This window comes from Oryctolagus cuniculus, chromosome 15 (assembly GCF_051225735.1).
Source record: "Oryctolagus cuniculus isolate XC-2025 breed Fujian yellow rabbit chromosome 15, ASM5122573v1, whole genome shotgun sequence".
In the NCBI taxonomy this organism is placed as follows: domain Eukaryota; kingdom Metazoa; phylum Chordata; class Mammalia; order Lagomorpha; family Leporidae; genus Oryctolagus; species Oryctolagus cuniculus.
The window spans coordinates 33,960,736-33,988,457 of NC_142881.1; the positions used below are offsets into that span (position 1 = coordinate 33,960,736).

Below are 27,722 nucleotides of genomic sequence, written 5' to 3' on the forward strand. Positions count from 1 at the left end.
TTGTTTAAATCCCCTCACCTATGATATTTTGTTAGACCATCCCGGACAGACTGAGACAGGGGTGATTGTCTTGGAGGCACTCGTGTTTTAGAAAAGGAGTCTTGTTACTCCAAAGAACTTGCCAGAGTGACACAGTGGACAGAGCATGCCCTTGACCTGCATTGCCGCTCTAAATTATGCAAACTTAGCAGAAATGAGCTTTGTTCCTTCTTTGGAAATGATAGTCAACTAATACTTACCTTAAAGGGCTGTGATCAGGAAAGATTAGGTAATGGCTTGGTACCTGGCTCACGAGAAGCACCAGCAGTGTAGCCGCAATGAGCCACACCGGTACGTCAGCCTTTGCTCAGACATCCACTGAGCCCAGCTGGGAGCAATGCGCTCAGGTGCTCACTCAGTGCATGTGGAAGCAAACTTCTTAGCAGAGATCCTGCTTAGGGAGAGATCCGCGGACCATTAGGACGGCGGTGGGAGGCTGCCAGCCTAACATCATCACGTGCGTCCCTGAGCCCAGCTTACTTCCAGACAATTGAGGAGTGTCCAGTTCCTGTCCAGTTGAGAGAGTGCCCCGTGGAGTCTCTTGCAGTAGAAGGTGGGTTAAATGCTACCATGTCTTTTCTATTAGAGTTCCTAGCAAAAATCCATGAACAACTTTATGATCACTTTTTTTTTTTTTTTTTTTTTTTTTTTTTTTTTTTTGGCAGGCAGAGTGGACAGTGAGAGAGAGAGAGACAGAGAGAAAGGCCTTCCTTAGCCGTTGGTTCACCCTCCAATGACTGCCGCGGCCGGTGTGCTGCGGCCGGCGCACCGCGCTGATCCGATGGCAGGAGCCAGGTACTTTTCCTGGTCTTCCATGGGACACAGGGCCCAAGTACTTGGGCCATCCTCCACTGCACTCCCTGGCCACAGCAGAGAGCTGTCCTGGAAGAGGGGCAACCAGGACAGAATCCGGTGCCCCGACCGGGACTAGAACCTAGTGTGCCAGCACCGCAAGGCGGAGGATTAGCCTAGTGAGCCGCGGCACTGGCATGATCCCTCTTTAAAAAAAAAATTATTTATTTACTTGAAAGTCAGAGTTACTCAGAGAGAGAAGGAGAGGCAGAGACAGAGAGAGAGAGGTCTTCCATCCACTGGCTCATTCCCCAATGGGCCGCAACAGCCAGAGCTGAGCTGATCCAAAGCCAGGAGCCAGGAGCTTCTTCCGGGTCTCCCACGCTGGTAGAGGGGCCCAAGGTCTTGGGCCATCTTCCACTGCTTTCCCAGGCTACAGCAGAGAGCTAGATGGGAAGTGGAGCTGCCAGGACACGAACTGGCACCCATATGGGATGCCAGCACTGCAGGCAGCGGCTTTACCCGCTACACCACAGCGGCCCCTATGATTACTCTCAAGTGTATCACATTTAAGTTAGCAGAACTCTGCCCTTCTTGACCGTGAGGTTGAAGCTTTACTTGGTGTTCAGTGAGACCTACTAGATGGCAGGTACTGGAAAGAAGAGAAAATCCCTCCACCCCATGGTCCAAATCTTAACCTGTTTGACCATTGCTGCTCTAGCAACCAAGACAATTCTTCTCCCTAACTCCCAGGCCTTACCGCCCATTTTACCTCCAGTCCTAGGAGAAGCCCTTTGACCAACAGGAAGACACCAACTTAGATAGGTAAGTTTCCCCTGCTGGAAGGGAGGAGCATTGGCCATAAACTAGGGGAAGCAACCGGGTCTACTCCATCTGGCCCCAGGATTCCTGAACACTAGAGGGCAGTCTGGCCCCATGGACCTAAGGACGCCTGTCTGCCCTTCCTGGAGGATGACAGGACCCTGCCTTCCTCCCGGCCAACCCCAACCCCACTCCACCCCGCTTCACATAGCTCTTCTGGAAGTGACGTGCTGGCACCTGAGTGACCCAGAGACCCATTTACCTTGAGAGTAAGAACACTGACTTGTTAATTAAGAGGCAGAATCGGGATTGGACCTTGATGCAGCACCTACTAGGTGTTTGATCTTGGCAAAGTGCCTTAACTTCTCTGAACTTTGATGATACTTATCCTTAAATATGCTTGATGAGATTATGTGTGCAGCACTCAGCAGAATAGCCAGCACATGGCAAATCCTCAATAACTATTAGCTGTGATTCTTAATGGTTCTAAGGAATAGCTGTATCCTAGATCTGGACATTGTTCATTTGGTTAAAGTCTAAGAACCTCTTACTGGGAAGGTGAGGGTATCCTTAGGAAATATCTGCAGTACACCAGGCACCATAGTAAAGCCTTGTATAATATGCCTCACTAACCTGAGGGAGGGAGTTATTATCCTTCTTTTATAAGGTACAGAAACTGGGGATCGGAGAGGTTGAATCAATCACCCCGGGTTACACAGAATGTGGCAGAGGAGTCTGGATACAAGTCCTAGGCAGTGGGGCTTCAAAGCTCTTTTTTATTTTTTTAAAGATTTATTTTATTTGAAAGTCAGAGTTACAGAGAGAGAGAGAGAGAGAGAGAGAGAGAGAGAGAGAGAGGTCTTCTTTCCACTGGTTCACTCCCCAAATGGCCACAATGGCCAGAGCTGAGCTGATCCAAAGCCAGGAGTTTTTACCAGGTCTCCTACGTGGATGCAGGGCCCAAGGACTTGGGCCGTTCTCTGTTGCTTTCCCAGGTGTATTAGAAGGGAGCTGGATCAGAAGTGGGGCATCCAGGACTAGAACTACGCCCATTTGGGATTCCAGCATTACAGGCCAGGGCTTTAACCCACAGCACTGCGGCGCCGGCCCTGGGGCTTCAAAGCTTTTAGTCACCGTGAGGGGCTGTAGCAGTAGTGTTTTCCTAGAAGCTTCATCTGCTGCAGCCCAAAGGCGAGTTGTAAGGCTGAAGAAGGGGGTTGCCATAGCTACCAGCTGGACCCCTTTTCAAGTAACGAGATCCTCTGCTCCAGTTTTGCAAGGAGAGCTGCTTGTCTGGAAACGCTCCTGAACACCTGCACCTGGAGGGAGCCGGCTGTGCCTTAATTATTCAGAGCCTCTCCAGACACTTGATATAATGAGCAGGTGTGTGTGACTCTGCCTTTCCCCGACATGCCTTTACTTACCCCATACCCTGTTGTCCCTGAGGAAACGGAACCTCAGCCTTCTGGAGATACGTGTCTGCCTTCTTCGTTCCCCATCCCCAAATCTATTGGTTACAAGTGGACCATAGACCTTGAAAATGTCAAAATCATGCTGAGTTGAAATGGGTGGTGTAACTGGGACTCTAACCAGCAAATGGATAGATCACCTTTTTCTATTCATCTACATTTCCTTTTCTTGTATCCTAAACTCCTAATAGTACAAGTCAAACCCAAAGACTAAACTTGCAAGATAAACAAAAAAGTTGACAAAACATTTGTACTACAGATTTAAACTATGTGAAAGGAGAAAAAACTAGGCTTAGGGAAAAAACTGTGCTGGCATTGTGGTGTAGGGGGTTAAGCCATTGCTTGCAACACCAGCGTCCAGCGTCCCATATCAGAGTGCCAGATGGAGTCCTGGCTACTCCATTTCTAATCAGCTCCTTGCTAATGGGCCTGGGAACGCAGCGGATGATGGCCCAAGTAATTGGGTCTCTGCCACCACTGTGGAAGACCCAGATGGAATTCCTGGCTCCTGGCTTTGGCCTGTTCCAGCACTGGCTGTTGCAGACATTTGCGGGGTGAAACAGCAGATGGAAGATCTCTCTTGCACTCTTTCTCTGTTTCACCCTCTCTCTCTGTAACTCTGCCTTTCAAATAAATAAATTGTGAAAAAAGAAAAAGGAAGGAAAAAGTCTGGAAGGAAATGGGCACATAAAGGTTGTGCTTGGCCTGTGCTGCTCAGGCTACAGTAGCACATGCAGTAGCCTGACAGCAGGTACTAAAATGTCCAGTGCTCGGGGTCGTGCATTTTCTAGGACCAGTGACCTACTCATGCATCCTCACCTGAGTGCTCACATATTCCTCACCCTAGATTGTCCATCTCACACCGCCTCTCTCTCACTTCCTGTGTGGGGGCCAATAGGGCAGGGTCTCTGTGCTGCCTGAGTTGTCCTGTGAGCAGACTTGTCTTCAGGGCTGTCCGTGGTCCTCACTACTCTGCGACTTTGTGTGTTCTTATCAGGATATTTCCTACTGCCCCATTTCAATTTTCATATGCAATCAAAATGAATTCCTCAGAACCTAAATATGTGCCTCTTGATAGTGAACTACTTAAAAATAATTAGCCATTAAAAATCTTGTTTTTGCAGAATATTTATTGGCATGGGACGAGGCTCCCTATAAAATATTCAATAGAAGAAAAACTAGACTAAAACAGTATAATTTATATTCTCAAAATTATAATACATATTTGATTTGAAAAAGACAAGGAAAATGTATCAAAAACATCAGGAGTGACTTATTGAACAGTGAGTTTTATCTCTCATACTCTTTCTAAGAAAACATAGAAAAGTTTTCAGGTTTACTACTTTTTTTAAATGCTTCTCTTGTTTTCATATTTCTTCCTAGGGGAAATGATTGGTATGATAGTGAAAATAAAATCTGTAATCATCTTTATAACCTAAAGAGAGGCCTATTCTCCACCCAGACCTCATTTGGTAGATCAAGGCTCAGGGACTTCTGGGTGACAAAGTGAGGGAGGGGAAGTCCAGACTGGAAGCCAGCCTGCAGCCCTGGAGGGAGATGGTGGCCTTGGCAGAGTGACGAGATTGGTGAGCTCTGGGGCCCCTTGCAGCCAGGGACTTGCTCTCCACTGCTGCAATGGTTTCACCCCCTAGCCCACAGCCTGCCCTGGGCCAGAAAACTCCCGGAAGCCTCGTGTATCTGCTCCAGAAACTTCACCAAACTCGAGTTTTCCTTCTCCATCTCACAAGTGAGGCTACATCCCTGACTCTGTGTGTCCAGATTCTGTTTCAGTGCAATTAGATGGTAAATAATTCAAGGGGACGGAAGCTGGCAAAGTGGTGTGTGATGTCCAAATAGCTATCTTGTTTACTCTCTGGTGTAAACTTGAGGCTCCTCTGCAAGACAGGAGCCCCAGGAGCAGGTGAAAGATGCAAACACAGGAATCTCTCCTGTTTGCATTCCCTCCCCTCTTCTGAAATTGTTGGAGGGAGCCAATGCCATTTCCCAGGTAGATTGGCTTTGGCAGAAATGCTTGGATGACATCCTAGACCTATCTGAGGTTCTTCCCGCGGTGGGCTGGGTGGTCAGAATCCAGAGGCATCCATTCACTTCTCCTAGAGGTGAGAACATGAAATAGCAGCAGAAATAGCACCATCCCTCCTCTCCCTTCCTTCTGTGCAAGGAGAGGAGATACTTGAACTTGCCTCATCATTCAAGAAGCAGACTTAGTTAAGACTCTTTAAGTTACAGGTAACCTGAGCCCCTCTCCCTTGCTCTAGAAGAAAAGGATGATGCATTATGTGGACGCAGGGATGTCTCATGAAGTCCAAGGGCAAAAAACCGATGGAGATGGCCCAGCCTTTCAAGAAACAGGAAATGTGTGGCTCAGGCAACAAACCATAGCGAGAGCAAGTGACTGGGATCAGGGATCCCGGGGTAACTGAGTCTCTCCTCGCTGTGTGAGGGCTTCATTTCCTCCAGCTGGAGACTGGCTTCTGCCATGAGCATGAAAGAGAGCCAGGAGAAACTCCCAGACCTGTCCTCACAGCTTTATCACACCTTCCACCTGCTGTGAAATGAAAAATCCCCCTGGTCCCCAGTTTCAGTGCAAGAAAAACTGGTTGGTCTACGTGGAGCATCTATCCTCACTATAGTTGGGGTGCAGAGGAAGGACTATGGTATGATCTGGTTTAATTCAGTCATATCATGCCTGCTTGATCTTACCATGATTAAGTATGCATTGCTTCACAATGGGCACACATTCCGAGAAATGCCCCAGTAGTAATTTCATCATTGTTCATGTGTCATGGAGTGATGTAACCAGGCAGTATAATACTATGGAACCGCTGTCACAGATGTGATCTGCCCACTGAAACATCACATACAGCACGAGATTGTACTGAAATAGTTGCACTAGGCTTTCTCTTCTGGATAGGATGTATTTGTAACAATCCAATGCTGCTGTGGAAACAAAGAGGAAAAACTGGGTATGTTACAAAGATTATGTTTTTAAAGACAGTAGAGAGTTGTGGTAGCAATGAGGCCCAGGGAACTAATATTCTGGACAGGAAAGAGCCCCTTCTGAATGAGCTAATCATCTCTGGCCATTTTCTTCCCTGGGGGTTTCTGCCAACTCTGGGTATGCACGCCAAGGACAGAGCTTGGCTCAGGCAGAAGGTCTCTCGGGGGCAAAGAAAAACTAGTAGAGTTTGTGATAATCAGTGTGGTCTGGCATAACATTAGAACCTAGCCTTGCTCTAAACACATGGCCAGTTTTGCTGAAGTCTAGGATAGGGCAGAAGAGACTGGGCCAGAAGCGTCTAATAGCGGGGGGCATTTTCCCACGGGTTCGTAGCATGTAGAGAACAAAGTCCTGTTGGAGGGAAGAGGCCTGCATCAAAGATATCTGTCAAGATACTTGCCAAATTTTGAAACTCTGTGGGGCAAGAGCTCACAGAGCTAAATCCTCATTGAACTCAAGCTCATTAAATATATTTAAAGCAATGAGTTCATAATGGTACCTAAGAAGAATTTGCATTCATCATCCTTGAAGGATGCCAGGGAATCAGGCTATTACTTTGAAACTGATAAATAAAGGAAAAGCAGCAGTGTTTGTTCTACCTTTCTTTTTCCAACTGTATGTCAGGACAATCAAATAGTTGATGAAAGGACGTTTTTCTTTATAGAAATATTCCAGCTAATAAATGAAGAAGTAATACAGCTCTGAAATGAATGAGCCTATAAACATCTTGCAACTCTTAATGAAATAATGCATCTAGGCAAGCATCATCAATGGGCGCCAACATCACTTAATACCTCCTGATGGAAAGACAAAAAGCTGCCTGTGAAACCTGCTTGCCTAAGAATAGAAACTGAACTTCATCAAATCTTTTGCTGTATCCACAGTTTGCAGGAAATGCAAGTGACCCAGTCCCTTCAACAAGTAAATCATAAGGAGTAGGAAGTTCAGGGGGCAGACTCTAGGTTAAATGAGCAATATACATATCACCCAATTGCAACAGCTAGATCCTGCTTTAAACAAACTCTTTCCGAAAACCCATTTTTATGGCACAGCTGGGGAAATGTGCACACTGAATTGACCCTAAATGATACTGAAGGAAGTATTTTTCATTTTTAGGTGTGATAATATTATGGTTGTGTTTCTATAGTATTTATCTTTTAGAATGACAACTTGAAATATTTGTGGGTGAAGTTATATGATGCCTAGGACTTACTTTGAGATAATTTGCAGGGAGAGCTAGGGGTCAGCCAGTGAAGTGGGAGTATGGAAAAGACAGACTGGCCTGGAGGAGGAGTCCCAGGGCTGGCTGAGGGGTGAATGGGAGTTTGTTGTATGCTCTTCTATATTTTGTGTGAGATTTTTTTTTTTAAAAAGAAAGAGAGATCTTACATCTCCTACTTCACTCTCCAAATGCCTGCCACAGCCAGGATTGGGCCAGGCCAAAGCTGGGAATCAGGGACCCCATCCAGGTTTTCCACATGGGTGTCAGGGACCCCAGTACTTGAGCCATCACCTGCTTCCTCTCCAGGGTGCACAGTAGCAGGAAGCTGGAATCAGAAGCAGAGCCAGGACTCAAACCAGGCACTTGGACATGGGATGTGGGCGTCCCAAGTGGTATCTTAATCACCGCACCAAGGACCCACCCTGTGTCTATTTTAAGCATATCGGGCACATGGCAGTCATGTGTGCTAAAGAGGTGCCATGCTGGGGTTACAAATTTGAAGATGACACAGGCCCTGGCCCTACTCTCATTACATCAGTCTGCTTCTCACACTCTTATCACTAGTACTTCTTTAATTATTCTTTTTCCTTATGGATCCCACATTTGAAAGATTCTTATCGCAAAATAAATGCATCAGGTATGTAATAATTTTAAAGAACAGTCATCCCTGGCCAGCGCCACGGCTCAATAGGCTAATCCTCCACCTGTAGCGCCGGCACCCTAGGTTCTAGTCCCAGTCAGGGCATCAGATTCTGTCCTGGTTGCTCCTCTTCCAGGCCAGCTCTCTGCTGTGGCCCAGGAGTGCAGTGGAGGATGGCCCAAGTACTTGGGCCCTGCACCCGCATGGGAGATCAGGAGAAGCACCTGGCTCCTGGCTTCAGATCAGCGCGGTGCACCAGCCGCAGCAGTCATTGGGGGGTGAACCAATGGCAAAGGAAGACCTTTCTCTCTGTCTCTCCCTCTCACTGTCCACTCTGCCTGTCAAAATAAATTAAAAAAAAAAAAAAGAAAAAGTACAGTCATCCCTCAGTATGTTCAGGAGATTTGTTCCAGGGCCTCCCGAAGATATGTAAATTCTTGGATGCTCAAGCCCTTGTATACAATGCAGTATTTACATGTCACCCCTCCCCACACACCCTCTTGTACACTTTCAGTCTTGTCTAGATTATTTATGATGATACAGTGTAAGTGCTAAGCAAACAGGTATTGTACTATGCGGTTTAGGGAATAACAGCAAGGAAAAAAGTCTGCACAGGTTCAGTCTAGACACAATTTTTTTCAAATAGTTTGTATCATGGTTGGTTGAATCCATGGAGGCAGAATCTGCAAATACAGAGGTCTAAACATACTATCTTTATGGTGGTTGAAATGTCTAAACACATCTTCTCTGCAGTCTTACAGGAAGTCTTGTCTGGGAACCTCAATGTGGTCCAGCTTTTTTGTTTTGCAGAGATGGACACTGCAGGCCGGATGGAGGGGTGCCCAGGCCCCTCTGGCAGAGGTGAGGCTGGAGCCCACATTCCTGAGGCTACACCTGCGCCTCCTCTAGGGCACAGTGTGTAGATGATCTGCTTTACTGTATTGGAAGCTGTCACCAAGTTAGCCTGCCACCTTCTCCTTTAAGACTGAGCTATGCTACTTCCTTCAACTTTTCTTCATAGATTTTATTTACTTGTCACCTTCTGAGACTCTTCCAAGGCTGTCTGACACATGCCTCATTTGTTTCAATTCTCACGTTGCTGAGCCTTTGTGAACAACTGAGTTAAATAGTCAAGCAGGGTCAACTCTCGGTTATCCGGGGGCAGATTGGCTGATATCCCATCCAACCCTGGCCAAAGCAAAACAAGAGCACCGTACAATAGGGGTAGAATCGCAGTCAGCAGATGCCCTGTTAGGCGGCTTTGAGGGCGGAATGTTCTTTCCCTTCATCAGTCCCTTCGCACACGCAGGTTGATCGTTGTGAAATCCTTATCTATGACCGTTCACGGCTTTGTTTTGCTTGTCGCACACACTCTGACTGGAAACTCCAGTGCTGAGGGCACCTCACCAATGTCTCACTGGCGATCTCTTCTCTCTCCAAGAGATTTTCCTGTCAAAATGGCAGAACCACATCCTGCAGCCCAGCCTCCTGTCAAGCTGACAACACACAGCGAGCAACCTCAGTTGCCAGCATTCTCAGAGGCCAGACTGCAACCTCTGAAAGCCATTTCGGATGGTACTGTCGTCTACACTGGTCTCTGTTAGGAATTACTGGGTTTCCTTCCTAAATTTCTATCGGGGAGAAACAGAGGCCTGATTTGCCCACAGCAAAAACAAGAAGTGGCTTTCACATTAGCTGATTGGAATGGAAAACTAGCATCAGGTCCTCCTCCAAAAAAGCTTTCACTTGAAAAGAGATGAAGTTTCACTTACCTGCTCCAATGTTTACCAAAAACTTTCTTGAAAATCCGGAGTTGCTTGCATAAATTAATCAAAGAAGAAGCAACTGTAAATAGAGCCTAGTCCTGTCGTTTCTACACTCAAAGGTTCACTACAGCTGAATGCAAGGTCAGTTTTTAAAGAACAGAGTAGGAGAGCTAACCATTAGCACCATGACAGGCCCTTGGGACAGGATGCTCCATCATCCCCAGCCTATCCACTTGGCCTCAATTCTCTCTTCTGTTATCCACTGCATACCTCCCTAACCAATCTAAGGATCTCTCTTCTTTCTCGATTTTAGTACTCTGTACCCTACCTGGAAACTCAAGTTTACACTTTTTAAAAAAAGATTTATGGGGCCGGCGCTGTGGCATAGCGAATGGGACTGCTGCCTGAAGTGCCAGCATCCCATATGGGCACTGGTTCGAATCCCGACTGCTCCAATTCCGATCCAGCTCTCTGCTATGGCCTGGGAAAGCAGCAGAGGATGACCTGGGTGCTTGGGCTCCTGCACCCATGTGGGAGACCCAGAAGAGGCCCCTGGCTCCTGGCTTCAGATCAGCAGAGCTCCGGCCATTTTGGCCAATTGGGGATGAATCAGCGGATGGAAGACCTCTCTCTCTCTGCCTCTCCTTCTCTCTGTGTGTAACTCTGACTTTCAAATAAATAAATAAATCTTTTTAAAAATTTTATTTATTTGAAAGTCAGAGTTACACAGAAATAGGAAGAGAGAGAGAGGTATATCTTCCATCTGCTTGTTCATTCCCCAGATGGCTGCAATGGCTGGGGCTGGGCCATGCTGAAGCCAGGAGTCAGGAGTTTCATCAAGGTCTCCCACATCGGTGCAAGGGCTCAAGCACCTGGGCCACCTTCCATTGCTCTCCTAGGTGCATTAGCAGGGAGCTGGATCAGAATTAAAGCAGAACCAGTAACCATATGGAATGTTAGCATTGCAGGTAGTGGCTTAACCCATTAAGCCACAATGCTGGCCCCTTCAAGTCTATAATTTAATCTAATTGTATAAAAACTAACACAGAGCCTAGAAATGCAATCATAATTAATGACAAAAATATTAATGGCATTTACATTAAAGTCAGAAACAAGACAGATAACTATTATTGTAGCAGAGATCTTTTTATTTTTTTAAAGGTTTATTTGTTTATATGAGAGTCAGAGACAGAGACAGAGAGAGAGGTTTTTCCATCCTCTGGTTCACTCCCCAAATGGCTGCAATGGCTGGAGCTGATCCAGTCTAAAGCTAAGAGCCAGGAGCTTCCTTCAGGTCTCCCATGTGGGTACAGGGGTTCAAGGACTTGGGACATCTACTGCTTTCCCAGGCCATAGCAGAGAGCTGGATTAGAAGTGGAGCAGCTGGGACTTGAACCAGTGCCCATATGGGATGTCGGTACTGCAGGCAGCTGCTTTACCTGCTATGCCACGGTGCTGGCCCCTGTAGCAGAGATCTTTATCATCACGGTGGGAAGGAAACACATGAACAAGCAAGAGTCCAGCCCTCCTGATTGTCCTCTGACCCTACTGCTGGTGACTGCTCTGCCTCCCTGGATTTGATCTGTGACAATGAGCAAATGGAAAATGGCCTGTAGCTTAAGATGTCTGTGTGGGTTAAATCACTGGTTACAAGGCCCATATCCTACATCAGTGTGGTTGGGTTTGATACCTGCTTCCCACTCCTGACTCCAGCTTTCTGCTAATGCAGATCCTGGGAGAGTGATGATGGCTCAAGTGATTCAATTTCTGGCATTCATATGGGAGACCTGGATTGAGTTCCTAGTGCCCAACTTCAGCCCCAGCTGGAGACTATTTCAGGCATCTGGGGAGTGAAGCAGAGGATGGAAGCACATACTTTATCTCTTTTTTTCTCTCTGACTCTAAAATAAGTAAAAATTGAAAGTAAGTGGAGGGGCCTGCACTGTAACACAGCAGGTTAACGCCCTGGCCTGAAGCGTCGGCATCCCATATGAGTGCCGGTTGAGACCCAGCTGCTCCACTTCCAATCCAGCTCTCTGCTATAGCCTGGGAAAGCAGTGGAAGATGGTCCAAGTCCTTGGGCCCCTGCATCCACCTGGGAGACCTGGAAGAAGCTCCTGGTTCCTGGCTTCGGATTGGTGCAGCTCCGGCCATTGCGGCCAATTGGGGAGTGAACCATCAGATGCAAGATCTTGATCTCTCTCTCTCTCTCTCTCTCTCTCCCTCTTCTCTCTCTGTGTAACTCTGATTTTCAAATAAATAAATAAATCTTTAAAAAAAAAAAAGTGCTGTACATTGTGATTTAATGCTATAACTAGTACTCAAACAGTATTTTTCACTTTGCGTTTCTATGTGGAAAAAAAAACCTGTTGAAATCTTTACTTAATATATGCTAAACTGATCTTCTGTATATAAAGAGAATTGAAAATGAATCTTGATGTGAATGGAAGGGGGGAGGGAGAGGGAAAGGGGAGGGTTGCAGGTGGGAGGGAAGTTATGGGGGGGGGGAAGCCATTGTAATCCATAAGCTGTACTTTGGAAATTTATATTCATTAAATAAAAGTTAAAAAAAATAGAAAAAAAAAGTCTGTGTGGTAAGAGAAACAGCATTTACCAATTCTATTTATTTTATTTTTAAAAAATATTTATTTATTTGAAAGGCAGAGTTACAGAGAGGCAGAGGCAGAGACAGAAAGAGAGAGATCTTCCATCCACTGGTTCACTCCATAAATGTCCACAATGGCTGGAGCTGGGCTGGTCTGAAGCCAGGAGCCAGGAGCTTCTTCTGGGTCTCCCAAGCAGGTGCAGGGACCCAAGGACTTTGGCCATCCTCTGCTGCTTTCCCAGGCTATAGCAGAGAGCTGGATTGAAAGTTGAGCAGCCGGGTCTCAAACCAGCACCCATATGGGATGCTGGCACTGCAGGAGGCCGCTTTACCAGCTATGGCACAGTGCCAGCCCCAGTGTTTACTGATTTTATTGTTACCAATAAAATGTTGATCATTTCCTCTCAACTATCTACTGGAGTCAAGGAGGAGGAAGAACCAAAGGGGAGAATAAAAAAAATAAAAAACATCTTACTGATTAGAGTTTCCAGGCCATAATGAAAGATGGGGTGCTAAAGACCACAAACAACAAGAATTCACTGGGAAAAGACAAATGAAAGAGAGGGGGGAATGGCTACATGGTGGATGGATAAGTAGCAAGGACTAAGAGAGTGAAGATGAGGAAATGGGCCAGAAATCAGGTGGATGCCTTATTGAAAATGAACGTCAGGGCAAGGTCTGAGTTGGAGTTGAGTTAACGGGAGGATCTAACTAGAGAAGAGTAGCCTTCAGGGACCTGTTGAGCCATCAGTCAGGTGTAAGGTCTGGGGAAACTGTAAATACTTAAGGACGGGTAGGAAACTCGGCTCAGGGGGTTACATCCGAACAGATGCCCTGTTCAGCCCTTGCAACAACTCTGTCAGGTGGGTGCCATTAGTTTTCCCACTGCACAGAGGAAGACAATGAGGTTTAAAGAAATTAAGTATTTTTTGCTCCAGATCAGTCACCCAATAATGAGTGGAGGGGGCCAGCGCTGTGGCATAGCTGGTAAAGCTGACGCCTGCAGTGCCGGCATCCCATATGGGCGCTGGTTCGAGTCCTGGCTGCTCCATTTCTGATACAGCTCTCTGCTATGACCTGGAAAAGCAGGTAGAGGATGGCCCAAGGCTTGGGGCCCTGCACCTATGTGGGAGACCTGGAGGAGGCTCCTTGCTCCTGGCTTCAGATTGGCTCAGCTCCGGCTGTTGCAGCTATTTGGGGAGTGAACCATCGGATGGAAGACCTTTCTTTCTCTCTTTCTCTCTCTCTGTCTCTGTTTTTGCCTCTCTGTAACTCTGCCTTTCAAATAAATAAATAAATCTTTAAAAAAAAATAGTGAGTGGAGCTGGGATTCAAACCCATGTCTGCTGACTCCAGAACCCCAGCTGGGTAATCTCGAGTTTTCCTCCAAATTCTAATCTGGTTTTACTCAGTTTGCTTTCCAAGACAGGGCATATTCAGGAAGGTGTGGGAGGCATTGCTGTGCATAATACAGGTGTTTAAAAGAATGTTGGTCAGACTGGTGAACCAGTGGATGCCAACAGTTCTAAAATATATGTCAAATGCGGAACCTTTGGAGGAGCTATGATTGATTAGTCTGGATGAGAGAAAGGTGGGACACTGGGTACCTAAGGGACTGAAATGGAAGTACAGTCATCTACTGAGTACTTCCAGAAAGGAGGCCAGTTGGTGCAAATGATGGGGAACAGATTACAGTTCGGTCTCGGGACAGATTTTCAGTTAAGGCCCTGGCAATAGTATGAGCTACTTTGCTCTGTACAAGACTTCCATTCCAAGGTTCCCTCATTCATTCATGTTTGTGGGGACGATCCACAGTGCTTCATCTCTATCTTAGGAACTGGAGTGCAAAAGGCAACAAGAGAAACATGTTCACAGCACTCCTGGAGGCTTCATTTTAGTGGAGAAAGCAGATGACAGACAAGTAAGGGAACAAATAATTGCATAACTTACTTAACAAGGGTGTGATAGGCTGTCAAGGAAGGAACAAGGGCCTAGGGGAGGATGTAAGGGAGGGAACAGCCGTTTGCTGCTCTCCTGAGGTTCTTTTGGGTCCCTTCGTGGTTTTCTTGTGCCATGCCTCTGGCATTTGTGCGCTTTTGTTTCTGAGGATGGACACCTGGCTATGACTTGGTTCCAAGGACAGCCCTGCAGCCACTAGAGCTCTTTGCTCTTTTGCACAGTTAGCTCCTCCCAACCCACCTTTGCCAAAGCCTCAGTTTGCTAAGCAAAGGCAGAAAGCTCAGCCCCTTGGCTTTAGGAGGAGCAAGGTTCTGGATGCAAGATTCCGACTGAGGCTGGGTCTGTGCCTCAAGTGCAGGCTTCTGGGCTTCTTCCTTCCTTCATGCTGTCTGCATTCCTGTCCAGCTTTCCTGTCCCACCCCCTTAGCAGTTTCTCCTCGGGCACTTTGGAAATAGAACATCTGCTCACGAATTCTTGGGTCAAAGTCTGCTTCTGGGGACTTGGCCTAAGATAGGAAAAAAAGTCATGATCTGACTTACCTTTATAAAAGGTGCCCTTGGGCCAGCGCCACGGCTCACTAGGCTAATCCTCCACCTGCGGCGCCAGCACACCGGGTTCTAGTCCCAGCTGGGGCGCCGGATTCTGTCCCGGTTGCCCCTCTTCCAAGCCAGCTCTCTGCTGTGGCCCGGGAGGGCAGTGGAGGATGGCCCAAGTGCTTGGGCCCTGCACCCCATGGGAGGCCTGGAGGCCTGGCTCCTGGCTTTGGATCGGCGCAGCGCGCCGGCCATAGCAGCCACTTTGGGGGGTGAATCAACAGTAAAGGAAGACCTCTCTCTCTCTCTCTCTGTGTCTAACTCTGCCTGTCAATATAAAATAAATAAATAAATAAATAAATAATTTAAAATAAAGAAATAAAAATTTAAAAAGGTGTCCTTGTTCTGGGGAGAATAGCCTATAGGTTTGTTAGGGGCTGGGTGAGGGATGGAGGATGCTCACTCCATTCAGTGAGGATGGCAGGGCCAGTAGTGATGGCAGGAAGAGGAGAGACCTCAGGTCTACGTTGAAGATACAATCAGCAAGGTTTGCTTGGGAGGGACAGAAGAGGGGAAGAATCCAGGATGCCTCCTGGATTAGACAGATATGTAGGAACATCAGAGATGGAAAGGCCATCAATGGTGGGAAGTAGGACTAATTGATTTCAAAGGCCGTGAATCCATTTGAAAATCCTCTGGCGATGGCTGGATTTAGCAGTCAAAGAAAGGTACGAACTAGAAACAGTTACACATGAGAACAACCATATAGACTGGCAGAAAGCTTGCAAAAAATCGTTGAAGTTTCCCAAATTCCTATGGAGTTACCTAATGGGGTGTTTCCATGTTCTGCTCCCGTAGTTCCCCACCCACTTGAATCCAGGTCACTCTGGCATTAAGAAATGTGCTAGGCCTTCCCCTAGGAGAAATGTGCACGTGTGAGCCTCACGCCAACCTTCTTGCCATGCTGACTTACGCTATTGGCTTCCTTGCTTTTATTAAAGAACCGATGCTAAGTTTTCTTATCCTCGATATTATTGCTAAAATTTACCAAGTATTCACTGGCACTTACTTGGCTCAGCACTTTGCGTATAGAATCTCACTGAATGTCACAACAGCCTTTGAAGTGGATCCTTTTTGAGGCTGAAGTCTTCATGATTTACCTCAAGTCAAACAGCCTGAGAGTGGTAGACTGTCCATACCAGACCTCAGGTTCTCAACCCGCGTGATAAACCGACTCCAAAAAAACTCAGTGCTCTTGGAGAAATCCAGTGCTTCCTCAGCCTATACAAAACTCCAGTTCCTGGTGCTGGGGAGTCCTAGCCAGCAGCCCCAGGTTCTCTTTCCCTCCCTCCTAGACACACCCCTGGCCCTTGTTCCCCACCCCAAGTCTTCAAAGCACCCAGCTGGCTCTGCTCTGCACCATAGGCTCCCTCTCAACAACCTATTCAATTTTTGGCACCGAGTGAACAACACAAGCCCTTTAAGAGGTCAGTACCCACACAGTGTAGGGATTTCCTTGTCTGTGACTCGGAAGCACTTCATTTGCCCATGTATCAGATCCACCCCACCGATATGCGTCAATTGCCTGTTTCTTGCTAGATTCTGTGTTGGTAATGAGGGGAGGACAGCGATGTCCTTAACTGTCAGAAACTCAGTGCCACGGATCTGGAAGGCTATTCCCAAAAAGCAGCCCTGTATTCCCAATTCTCTGGAGAAGTCGAGGGTCTTTTGTATTTTAAGACAGGATTCCCCAAGACTGGATCACCTGCCACAGGTGAAAACAGCCTAAATGTCTGACAGTACAGGTTTCACTAACTTGCTAATCTAATATTCCACACCGTGAAACAGTCTTGCAGATCTTAAAGAGAAAGAATCCTGAATTGCATGAATTTCATAGTACACTGTAAAATGAAAGACCAAAAGCAACATAATATTTTGCACATCGTGGTTCTATTTACATGAAAAAGTGGTAAATTATGTGCATGGTTAACAATGAGTCTTTCAAATAGCGAAGTTTCTGGTGATTTTTGTTTTATTCATTATGGTTGGCTTTCAATTTTTGATTTAAAAAAAAATTTATTCAGAAGCCTGTCTGGAAGGACTACACACTGTGTGATTCCAACTACATGATGTTCTAGAAAAGGCAGAACTATGGAGACAGTAAAAAGACCAGTTGTTGCCAGGTGTTGGGTGGAGGAGGCACCAGCAGGCAGAGGGCAGAGAGTCTTCAGAGTGGTGAAACAATCCCCGATGACACTATAATGGTGGATTCATATCACGTTACATTTGTGGAAATTCACAGGATGTGTAACACAAAGAGTGGACCTAACACAAACATGGACCAGGTAATAATGAGGTATCAATACTGGCTCATCAACTGTAACAAATGGACCACACTAATGAAAGGTGTTATAATGAAGGAAACGGGGTGGAGATTAGGGGAGGGTCAAGAAGAAACTCACTGTACTTGCTGCACAATTTTTCTGCAAACCTAAAACTTCTCTCTCTCTCTTTTTAAATTTATTTGACAGAGTTAGACAGTGAGAGAGACAGAGAAAAAGGTCTTCCTTCTGGTCGGCACCGCAGCTCAACAGGCTAATCCTCCACCTGCAGCACCGGCACACCAGGTTCTAGTCCCTGTCAGGGCACCGGATTCTGTCCCGATTGCCCCTCTTCCAGGCCAGCTCTCTGCTATGGCCCGGGAGCGCAGTGGAGGATGGCCCAAGTCCTTGGGCCCTGCACCCGCATGGGAGACCAGGAGGAAGCACCTGGCTCCTGGCTTCGGATCAGCACGGTGCGCTGGCCACAGTGGCCATTGGAGGGTGAAGGAAGACCTTTCTCCCTGTCTCTCTCTCTCTCACTGTCTAACTCTGCCTATCAAAAAAAAAAAAAAAAAAAAGGTCTTCCTTCCACTGGTTCACCCCACAAATGGCCACCATGGCCAGAGCTACACTGATCTGAAGCCAGGAGCCAGGAGCTTCCTCCTGGTCTCCCACACGGGTCCAGGACCCAAGCACTTGGGCCATCCTCCACTGCCTTCCCAGGCCGCAGCAGAGAGCTGGACTGGAAGAGGAGCAATTGGGACTAGAACCCGGCGTCCATATGGGATGCTGGTGCTGCAGGTGGAGGATTACCAAGTGAGCCACGACGCTGGCCCCCACTTAAAACGTCTCTTTAAAAAAAAATCTTTTAGTGGGGCTGGCGCTGTGCTGTAGTGGATAAAGCCGCTGCCTGCAGTGCCAGCATCCCATCTGGGTGCCAGTTCGAATCCTGGCTGCTCCACTTCTAATCCAGCTCTCTGCTATGGCCTGGAAAAGCAGTAGAAGATGGCCCAAGTCCTTGGGCCCCTGCACCCGAGTGGGAGACCAAGAAGAAGCTCCTGGCTCTTGGCTTTGGACTGGCACAGCTCTGGTCATCTCAGCCATCTGGGGGTGAACCAGTGGATGGAAGACCTCTGTTTCTCTCTCTCTCTCTCTACCTCTGCTTCTCTGTAACTCTGCCTTTCAAATAAATAAATATTTAAAAGTTTAAAAAGTCCATAATATTTCAAATATGCAGGAAATACAGAGAATCTAAGAACACTTTTATTCATTCACCACATAGATTTATTAAGTCTTAAGATTTTACTACTTGTAAAATATTATTTTACTATTTGTTTTAGATGTTTAGATGTTGCTTTATATCCCTCCATAATTGCAACTTCTTTCCTCCTTCACCAGGGAAAATTCCTTCTATGCATTGGTACTTTTTATAATCTGTTGACATAAACAATATGTATAATATTGTTTTATGGCCTTTTGACTTCTGCATGGCATTACATTATATATTGACTTTTCAAATTACCTTATTTACTAACCTTATATGAAAATTACTTATGTTGGTTTGTATAGTTCTAGTTTATTCATTGTAATTGCTATATAGCATTGCATTATATGAGTATGCCACAATAGAACGTTTTTTAATACCTTTTTAAAAAACATTTATTTTACTTGAAAGGCAGAGTTACAGAGAGAGGGGGAGAGACAAAGAAAGGGATCTTCCATCCACTGGTTCACTCCCCAGATGGCTGTGACAGCCGGTGCTGGCCCAGGCTGAAGCCGGGAACCAGGAGCTTCCTCAGGGTATCCTTCCCACGTCAGTGCAGGGGCCTTCCCTGCTTTCTCTGCTTTCCCAGGCACATTAACAGGGAGCTAGATTGGAAGTTGAGCAGCCAGACTTGAACTGGCATCTATACAGGATGCCAGCATTGCAGGTGATGGCTCAACCCGCTATGCCACAATGCTGGCCCCAAGAAGTTTTAAATAATATTTTGGAATATATCTTAAATAATAATGAGAAACTACTCAGGATAGTATGGGAAAGATACAGAATGTTAGTTGCAATTGACATGAAATACACACATATAAGGTAAAATACCCTCACAATAAGTATAAAAAGGTTAATAATCCTATTTCTGAAATTGTGGTATTATAGATAAATTTCCATATTTCCTAAACCTTGTGCAATGAATAAGTATTGATAATTTTTTAAAATGTGAATTAAAAGCCTGCAGTACTACTGAAATGAGATTGAACCATGTAATCTGAAATTATCACTTCCTTGTTCTCTCCAATTAGCAGTGTCCCTCAGTGATCAGCAAATAGTCCCACCTGCTCTGCCCAGGCTTGTCGCAGGGGGAGCAGCTGGCCCTGTGTCTCCCGTCCGAAGGCCTTACCTCCCCGGTCTCTGTGGCACATTCGGTTGGTTTCTGATGCCTGATACCCACAGGCAATTACAAGATTGGCTATAATTACGCCTGCAGTGATATTGTGGGATTGGATATAAATATTCTTGCTACACGTGAGCAGAGTTTATTTCTGCTCACAGTTTACCATCTGGCAACAGCACACCCTTTACTAGCTGAGAGGAGGGAAGGCCACCACGTAAGCCAGAGGTGAATGAGAGTTGGATGGGAAATTTTACATAATCGACTTCTAAAACATCATCTCAGTGTGTGGTGCTGATGGGACCGTTGTGTCAGGGATCACAGGAGAGGGGCAGCAGGTTTGTTTCGGGTTTGCATTGTACGTGATGTACAGCAAGGACTCTCCAGTGGCTCTGAGCTGGGACTGAAGCTTGGTCAGGCTGGCTCAGACCTCCCTAGTCACAGTGCTCCTGAGTGTTTGAAGCCCACCTTTTGCAGAGGTACCGCCATTTCCACCTCCTGCCTTGACCTCCCTCCCTAGCCCAAGTCTGACATTCCCCCTGGTTTCTGGATAGTTCCATCTGCCTGCCCTGTTGCGGAATCAAACTAAGTTAAAAAATGTATGCTGTTAGGTGCCTAGGTCTTTCTGTCCTCACTTCCTCCTCTTTCTCTTAGTGGCAACACCATGACCTTAGTCGTCTAGGAGTCACCTGGTGCCACCTCCTGTCCAGGACCTAGTATCCCAGGGGAAACCGGTCTTGCCATGCCTTCCTTGAGGAGCACGGTGCCCAGATCTAGCAGTTTCTGGCCCTCAGAGGTTAATCAATCTTTGTTGCATGACTGAATGAGTTGCCTCCTGCATTCCAGCTCTTATTAGCTCACACCTGGACTGGTGCAGTGACCTCTCAGCCTGTTGTTCTGCCTGGGATCTTCCTGGCTCCACCTCCTCCTGCACTGCCCCGGAACAGGTTGTCCTTACACACCACCTCCGTCTCACCACGTAAAATCAAAAAATATGAACCTGGCTATCAAGATGTGCATTCTAGCCCACTGATATCTTAGCTTGTGACTAAAATCACTCACCTCCCGAAACTCTGCTCTGTTCTCAAGTCACCTTGCACTTGATGGCCTCCATGGCTGCGCCCAGGCCTCTCCCTTCATCTGGCCTCATATTCCCATTTCTATCTGTTCTCCAAACTGTATCACCTTTCTGGATCCAGCTCTCATCTTCTCTCTTCTGTGAAGTTTTCTCAGGCCATTCCAGCCCTGGTTTCTTCCTCTGGAGGAGGACTTGCTGTCCATGCAATTATTAGATGATTAATCATGTTCTACCTTTGGCATCTTTTATCTTGTTGCAATGGTCATATTTATTTTCCCCTTGGGTTGTTTTCCCTTGTTTCCTGTTTGTCTTCACTCTCTGACTAGGTTACACACTCCTGCACAGGAGACTATTCTGTCTCCGGGACCTTTTGGCTTGGATGATTTGGTGCTTTGTCCCCTCCAGCTGACCATGACATGTGACCCAAGCCAGCCAAACACAGGACCCAATTCCCTTATCACCTTGATTTTTCTTATCATGGCCCCTGGCCCCATGTGACTAAACAGTTTACTCAGCATGGTCCATGACCCCTGCTTTCCTCACTACAATCTTTCCCTTGTGCCTGTCTAACTGAGCTGCTGGGGAAAGACAAGTAACCTCTGTGTTCTCAGAAGTAGCAGTGTGAAGCTTAGGACCACCCAAGCCGGCAGAGATGAAAAGAGAAATCCAATGACAGCTCTTGGGTCCCAAGTTGAACTGTCCCTAGAGCCCTGTCTACCTTTGATATTTAGTTATGAAGCTAACGCATTTCTTTTTTCTTGATGGACTAAACTGACTTAAGTTTCTGTTATTTTAAATGGCAGAAGCCAATGCATCTGAAAGAAAGAAATGGGCTCCTTTTCTTGCTTATCTAAGTGCCATAAACAATTTATTACCTTGTGCATTTCTGTAAAAATGTTGTGAGGATAAGTATGCTAGACAATTTTGAACCACCTCTTTTTTTTTTTTTTTTTTTTTTTGGCAGGCAGAGTGAGAGAGAGAGAGAGACAGAGAGAAAGGTCTTCCTTTGCCATTGGTTCACCCTCCAATGGCTGCCGCGGCTGGCACACCACGCTAATCCGATGGCAGGAGCCAGGTACTTCTCCTGGTCTCCCATGGGGTGCAGGGCCCAAGGACTTGGGCCAGCCTCCACTGCACTCCCTGGCCACAGCAGAGAGCTGGCCTGGAAGAGGGGCAACCGGGACAGAATCCGGCACCCCGATCGGGACTAGAACCCGGTGTGCCGGCGCCACAAGGTGAAGGATTAGCCTAGTGAGCCGCGTGCCGGCGACAATTTTGAAAATATAAAAAAGTTTAAAGAATAGAATGAATATCATCCATGTCCCCGCCACTCCAAGCTACTGCTGCCTGAATCTGGCCTGCTTTTTCTTTTAATCTCTTGTTTTGTACAATTTTTAAACAGCCACATCATTGGAGTATGTGTTTACTTTTCTGTTCTGCATTTCTCTCTGATCATTATACTGATGCTAGCTCAGCATTTGTCATTTTTTAACCTAGTCTTCAGATCTGTGTATATTTAACAAACATTCCCTTTATTTTTCTTACTTTTGAAGAGGGGGGAAGGTGTGCACATGTGTTGGGGTTGGGAGGTTTGAGGCAAAGAGTAGAGAGATGCCAAGGAGTATATGCATGTGAAGCAGAAAGAAAAGGGAGCAGAGACACCCCTCACTTGCTGTATACAGCCCATATTTTATCCTGCCTGCTTGCAGAAGAGAGTTAAGGCACTGTTATCCTTCTGGCCTTAGAACAGCTCTCCAGTCTCTTTCCAGTGGGGGTGGCTGCAGCAGCTGCTGTGGTTCCATGTGCCTGTGTGCCTGAGGCTGAGCCAGAGCTGGCTTCTGCAGGCTGCAATTCAAGATGGCCAATTCGCAATCCTAGCAAAATCAATCTATTGGAAACTAATGAGGCACAAATAGTTCATGCACTTTGAGGCTGATCTGCCAAATGAGATAAACAGGGCTCAATCAGCAGGGAAAATCAACGATGCAAAAAATACATTTCAATCTAGCATTGTTTCCCCGGGGGATGCCCACGACATCACATTCTATTGTTTTGATGCCTCTGTGGCAATTCTTGTTTAAGCTTCTGTAGGCCAGACCAGGAGGACTCCCTCTCCCAGGGTTTCATGCTCCCAGAGGCTGGGAAATGCCAAGATTTGGTGGCTGAAACTGAGAGGCCTGGGCAGCCAATATGTGCAAGAATTAAGAACTTCGTGTTTTGGAAGCAAACGCTAACCTCTATGTTTCTAAACCACCCTCTGTACCAGGTGATGCAATTAGCAAATAACATGATTATGAAGTTCTAAGACAGCAAATCCCAAAAGTATAATTAATTCACATTTATAAACACAAAATAAAGAGTAATATTTTTAAATCCCACAATTCTCTCTTAAATATTATACTAGTTAGATACAATCATCTAGAGACTATTAAAATGAAAAATGAAAAAATTTGAGTCATCTCCATTAAACTTCACTCATACTTGGAAAATTTCTCTCCATGTAGGATTATTTAAAAAATAAGACCTCAGGATGGGTGTTTGGTGCAGTGGTTAAGTTGCTGTGTGGGATTCCCATGTCCCATATCAGAAATCCTGGTTTGAGTTCTGACTCTTTGATTCTGGTTTAGCTTCCTGCTAATGCACACCCTGGGAGGCAGCAGGTGATGGTTCAAGTACTTGTGTACCACATGGGAGACCCCGATTGAATTCTGAATTCCTAGCTTTGGGCTTTTGGAGAATGAACCAGTGAATAGAAGATCTCTCTGCCTTTCAAATAAAAATTAAAAAAAAAAATTTTAAAAGACAATGTAATCCATGCTGTCCTGCAACTCATTTAAAAAATTGTAATAGAATGGAGTTACCTATTCCATTCTCACTGCATTTCCTAGGAGCGTCCAGCTTCTACCGATACCCTGTGTTTGGAAACCCACTCAGGCTGTGGCAGGTTTGACTAGAATGGGCCATTTGGCTTAGACAAATGGGAAAAAGATCGGGAAATATTAAGTCTGATCTTGAGTAGGGGTTCTGCAGCAACCAGGGCCCTGACAAGGAGCTGAGTCCAACAGTCCTCGCCAATCAGGCCAGCTTCAAGGCAACCAAAAGGGTTTCCCTGGGGGGTCATCAAGTTAAACCCAAGGGTGGCCAGAAATCCAAGGGAACAGTAACAAATGCTTGCAAGGATGCGAAGAAACTGGCAACCCTTACACATTGCTGGTGTGAATATGCAGCTTATTTGGAAAACAGTCTGACAGTTTTTCAAAAAGGTAAACAGTTACCGTTTGACCCAGCAATGCCACTCCTATGTATATAAACAGGAGAACTGAAAACATGTCCATGCAAAGACTAACACATAGCAACATTATTCATTGAATCGAAGAAGTGATAAAAACCCAAATGTCTGTCAACTGATGAGTGGATAAATAAATTGTGGCATATCCATACAATGGAATATTATTCAGCTTTAAGGAGAAAAGTACTGATGCTTGCAACAATAAGGATAAACCTTGAAAACATTATGCTAAGTGAAAGAAGGCAGACACAAAAGGCCACATATAATATGACTGTATTTATGTACAGAGATTCCAGAATAGGCAAATCTGTGGAGAAAGTGTATAACCGATTACCAGGGAAGAGGGCAGAGGAGAAGCAGTAGTGACTGCTAATGGATATAGGGTTTCTTTTCATGGTGATGACGCTGGTATGCACTCAGTAGTGACAGTTGCACCACCTATGAGCATAGTAGAAACCACTGGGTTATAGATTAGTTTATCTATGATACTGTCTAGGGATTGACTATGCATTTATCAGTCTTTCCCATTACACTGTGCGCGTCTTCAGGGCAGGTTCTGTCCTCATTTTCTGGTTCTGCAGCACTGAGTAGAGGACCTAGAGCAGAGTAGGCACATGATACACATGACAGGGGTTCATTCAATGCTTTGAGTTCCTTTTATAGACTCCCAGGGCCTCCTGTATGGCTTTGCTCCCTACTCTCCATGAGCAGCCCTGGTCTGTCCAGGTGCAGTGGCCATCTTCACCCAGGCTTCACCGCCAGCCTGTGGTTTGAAGACCAGTTGGCAGAACTGCATCCTTTAACCTGGCGAGCCTTGTCCGGGAGCCACACTGAGCCCAAGCAGAGCGGCTGGCGCTGACTCTTCAGGAGTTGTTACTTTCTTCCTGCTGGAGAATCCGCCGTGAACATTCCTGCTTTTCTGGAGGTGTCAGCCTGGGTTGTGACAGGTTCTAGGAGCCTGGATTTAGCTTGATTTCTGGTTCTGCTCTTCTGCAAGGTCAAACGAAGAAGATCTTAGTTCTTTTGATCTAAAGGAGACGATAGGTATCTCTGTCCAGTTCTCCCTTGTACAAAGTCCGGTTGCCCCACTCCTTTGGCTGTAGGATGATTTCCTTACAGATTATCTCCCTACAGGCCGAGCCAGATAAACAGGTAAGTCACACAGCACGCCTAGGTTGCCAATGTAAAGAGGACTGCAAACATCCCTGGAACCAGTGACTCCCAGACCTCCTGTGACAGAGCGTCTGCATGCCTGTGTGAATCCCTGGGTTCAGAAGGCTGGGGAGCAGGTGGTGAGCACGGCCAGGTTCTAGAGGTACTCACCGAACTGCTGTGGGTCGCAGTGACTCGAGGTAGCTATTGCTTGAGGCTTTGCTGAGTGGGGGCAGGGCAGTTAAGTTTGGGGACAGGACAGACTTGCACAGGTAATGGAGAGGGGGCTGGGGCTGTAAATACATGGGATGTAAATGCAGTGGTTTCTAACCAGAGTCTTCTGCCCCAGTCAGAAGAGAATGGGTCTCCCAGCAGCTACCTTCAGAATGTGGCCTCCTCTTGTTGCCTTCCCAAGCCCCCATCCTAGGGCAGACCCTCCCACCGACTCAGATGCAGCTGGTTGAAGTACATTCTGTACTCCTAATTCTCCTCATAGGTCCACACAGGTCAATAATTCTCCTCATAGGTCCATACAGGTCAATATTTATTTTTTATTTTTTTTAAAGATTTATTTATTTATTTGAAAGTCAGAGTTACACAGAGAGAGGTGAGGTAGAGAGAGAGAGAGAGAGAGAGAGAGAGGTCTTCCATCTGCTGGTTCAATCCCCAATTAGCCACAACGGCCGGAGCTGTGCCGATCTGAAGCTAGGAGCCAGGAGCTTCTTCCAGGTCTCCCACACAGGTGCAGGGGCCCAAGGACTTGGACCATCTTCTGCTTTCCCAGGCCATAGCAGAGAGCTGTTTGGGAAATGGAGCAGCTGGGACTCCAACTGGCACCCATATGGGATGCTGGCGCTTCAGGCCAGGGCGTTAACCCACTGAGCCACAGCGGCAGCCCCAAAGTTCAATATTTAAAGGCCTTCATTTTAGGATGTACTTTTCTCTGAAGGGAGGAGAGAACTTCCACATTGCCTATGGCCTTGTCTAAATACTGATGGAGTTTGTGGATTCAAAAGGCTCCCATAACCTAGGCAGCTCATGTCAAGAGCCTCGAGTGGTCACTGACGTCATACATAAGAGTGTTAATTGGTAAATAACCAAAGTCACTGTGCACTTACTCCCCGTGCAGGACCTCTGTCCTCGATGAGTTTTTTTTTTTTTTGACAGGCAGAGTGGACAGTGAGAGAGAGAGAGACAGAGAGAAAGGTCTTCCTTTTGCCGTTGGTTCAACCTCCAATGGCCGCCGGCAGGAGCCAGGTGCTTCTCCTGGTCTCCCATGGGGTGCAGGGCCCAAGGACTTGGGCCATCCTCCACTGCACTCCCTGGCCACAGCAGAGAGCTGGCCTGGAAGAGGGGCAACCGGGACAGAATCTGGCACCCTGACTGGGACTAGAACCTGATGTGCCGGTGCCACAAGGCGGAGGATTAGCCTATTGAGCCACGGCGCCGGCCTAAGTCCTCAATGAGTTGTAATATGAGCGTTAACTGTAAAATTTGTTCTCAGGTTTTTTTTTTTTTTGTTTGTGTGTGTGTGTGTGTGCACGCAAATTGTTGGAATCTTTACTTAGTATAGAGTTGGTCTTTGTGTATAAAGTTAATTTAAAATGGATCTTAATGGAGAATGGGACTGGGAATGGGAGAGAGAGGAAGAGGAGGGATGGGAGGGCGGGTATAGTGGGAAGAATATATTCCTAAAGTTGTACTTATATGAAATTTGTATTCCTTAAATAAAAGATTTCTTTGTGGGGGGGGAAGGCCTTCATTTTGGCTGTGTAAAGCATTAAATAATCTGTAGGTCTAAACTCGTGCACTTGGTCAAATGCAATACAATATTTGAGGTTTCCTTATGTACACATAATCTCACCCAAGCCACAACACAAGAAACACTGAAGCAAGTGTTTTTAGATTGAGAAAGAGAGACCTGATGATGAGGGTTTTGGAGTTACTGCTTCCCAAGCACAGCAATCCCCATTCATCCTCTTGTTTTCTACCTTATCCCATAGACATCTCCTGAGCAACTTCACTCACCAGACTTCCCGCAAACACCATCCACCTGCCTTGACCTGCAAAGAACGTGGAATCCTTGGATCTGCCATTCAACACATTTCAGATCCATTTTATGTCCTGAAGGTACTTATATTTGTTTTTGCTTTAAAGATTTATTTATTTATTTATTTGACAGGCAGAGTTAGAGAAAGAGAGAGAGAGAGAGACTGATCTTTCATCCACTGATTCTCTCCCCAGATGGCTGTAATAGCCAGGTCTGAGTCAGGCTGAAGCCAGGAGCCAGGAGTTTGTCCCTGGTCTCCCACATGGGTACAGGGGCCCAAGCACTTGGGCCATGTTCCACTGCTTTCCCAGGCACATTAGTAGGGAGCTGGATTGGAGGTGGAGCAGCTGGGACTTGAACTGGAGCCACAGCACTGACCTCAATTTTTTTTTTTCTCATTAATTAATCAGTATGAAACTACAGAAGTAATTTTGTAAGGAAGTTTTGTCCTTCTACTACTTGCAGAAGAAATTAGGTACAAATCACCTAGTGTTCAACTGGCCAAACTCTTCAATTCATAACTCCCTTTCTCTCATCCCGTTCTCTCCTCTCCAGTATGTTATCTAGGAAAATGACTA

General features: G+C 46.3%; 1 long non-coding RNA gene across 1 annotated transcript; it reads left to right on the plus strand.

The window, feature by feature from the left end:
* Positions 1-462: 462 nt before the first annotated feature.
* On the plus strand, positions 463-27,224 carry LOC149121954 (uncharacterized). The gene is made up of 3 exons (XR_016222080.1): positions 463-592; positions 1,610-1,656; positions 27,098-27,224. It is a non-coding gene; the product is annotated as an uncharacterized LOC149121954 (long non-coding RNA).
* The last annotated feature ends 498 nt before the right edge of the window (positions 27,225-27,722 follow it).